At 40.0% G+C, this 2,137-nt stretch overlaps 1 pseudogene; it reads right to left on the bottom strand.

Annotated features, from left to right (window-relative positions):
* Positions 1 to 353: 353 nt before the first annotated feature.
* LOC120129919 lies at positions 354 to 1,925 on the bottom strand (annotated as a pseudogene).
* Positions 1,926 to 2,137: the final 212 nt, after the last annotated feature.

The raw sequence follows: 2,137 nt of genomic DNA, 5'->3' as shown, positions 1-2,137 counted from the left end.
ATTTAATGATATTCATAATTAACAATTTAATATTTTATAAACTAATTTAATGATATTCATAATTAACAATGTTCATCTGTATTCATCGTTCATAAACATAACAATAAAATGTAGAGAAAGAAAAAACAAATTACATTCCTAATGAAGGTTTGGCCGTAAAGTAAACAACAGACGGGTTGCAAAAAAAAAAAAGGGTGTTCGGTTTCTTTCTACATCTTTTGTTCGATAATTGTGAGAAAGTATACATCAAATCCATATGAGAACCAGACTAATATGCCTAAATGTCTCTTTGTTTTTATCCCCCTCTTCAGCTTTTGTCTTCTTCTTTTACAATACCAATGATGACAATACTTCTAATCGAATCTAAACTTTTAAAAAAAACATGTTCGACAAAACAATAAAATAAAAAGGGATGAGATTTCAAAAAAATCATTTTTTAATGTTAGAAGACAATGGGATTGTTATGAACCGGTGGATGAAGGATCATGACCAGGATGAGACCACGGTGGCACTGAAAAATCTGACCACTTGCCTGAGTTTGATTGGATGGCTGTCTGGAAATGCTCATTTGTTGATGCTCGGCGAAAGGCAGAGGAAAATAAGCAGAGGAAGAAGATGAAGCAGCAGAAGCAGAAGAAGAGGAAGGTACAAATGATGAAGGGAAAGGTGATAAAGAAGAAGATAACAATGGCTGTTGAATAATTGGTAATTGAGAGGATTGGATCATCTGTTCCATCAAGCACGTATCTTGTTGTTGTCCATGGACACCAGCCGAACTCTGCAACAGCTGAGAGTACTGCCAGTAATCCCTCAACATATCAGCGGTGGAGCTCGGAAGAGCTTGGGGTTGGTAAAGCGACGGAAATGGCGTAGGATGAGATGATTGAAAATGGGTTGGTAGAGAACTCGAAACTAGTGTTTGGGTCGCGGGAAAATTATGCGTTGGTTGAGGAACAGCCCTGACAAGTTCGGGAAAATTTAATTTGGCCTTATTTCCCCTGAATCTCAAAGCGGCTTCATCGTAGGCTCTAGCGGCTGCTTCCGCTGTATCAAAGGTGCCAAGCCAAACTCTTGCTGCTTTGTGAGGATCCCGTATTTCTGCGGCCCATTTCCCCATGGCCTTTGCCTTACGCCTCTATATTTTCTTCTTCGCTCGCCGGTTTCTTCATTGGATGCTGCTGCTGTTGTTTCTGCTACCGGTGCAACAATGCTCGTAGTTTCTTCAGCAACTGTTTTTCAAAAAAATATGGAGATATGGATTATTGAGAAAGCTGCACCTTTGAGATTTAAATAAGTTTCTCTTAAGCTGACTAATGGAAACTTTAAAAAAAATGCAATATTACATACTTATTAGTAATTCATAAATAGATTATGTAATAATATGTACCGGATGTTGCAGGTGATGATGTATCGGCTCTAAAATCAGCAAAGGTTCTTTGAACCCCTCTTGGTGCAGACTCGATCAATTGAGCACTAGTCTCATCTCCACGCCCTCGTTTTTGACCAACCCATACACCAGAACTCGAACCAGAACCGGAGGGTGAATCAGCCGAGGAGCTGCTGTTTGCAAAACCAGACGATACCTTGCCTGCTGCTATGTAAGCACCGTGACCCCAATCAGCAGCTACCCTTTGCCCGGACACAACATGCGCGAGAGCAGACACCATTGCCGACATCTCGGTTGATTGACCCTGTTGTCCGAAAAACATTCAGCTTGGTTCCTGTGTTGCATCATTGGATGGTTCAGTTGTTGGATTTGAGACAACCGGAGATTTTCTTCTTGTTCATCTTCAGCACCGCCACCATCTCCGGTGGGTGGAGACCTGGCGTACTCACTTGAACCTCTTTGATGCGCCACCTTGTTGAGCAAGCACATGAAAACCAATTTTATTTTTATTTTTTTGGAAGGTTGAAAAGAGAAAATGGTAGAAGTTGAAAGAGAACCTTTAGTTTGAAATGAAGCGAGGTGGTATTTATATATGGATCGAGGAATTCAAAGAATCATAAGGTTTGATCAAGCGCCGCCACTCCTCAAATTTACCACCATACAAAAAAAATGTTACACGACACGTGTGGGATGAATGTTTGATATAGATAGAGGTTAGATATAAATTTTATATATATTGTTTTGGGTAAA

This window comes from Hibiscus syriacus, unplaced genomic scaffold (assembly GCF_006381635.1).
Source record: "Hibiscus syriacus cultivar Baekdansim isolate YM2019G1 unplaced genomic scaffold, ASM638163v2 tig00110505_pilon, whole genome shotgun sequence".
NCBI lineage: Eukaryota > Viridiplantae > Streptophyta > Magnoliopsida > Malvales > Malvaceae > Hibiscus > Hibiscus syriacus.
The sequence above is the reverse complement of the archived record's forward strand: the minus strand, read 5'-3'. Positions and strand labels throughout refer to the sequence as shown.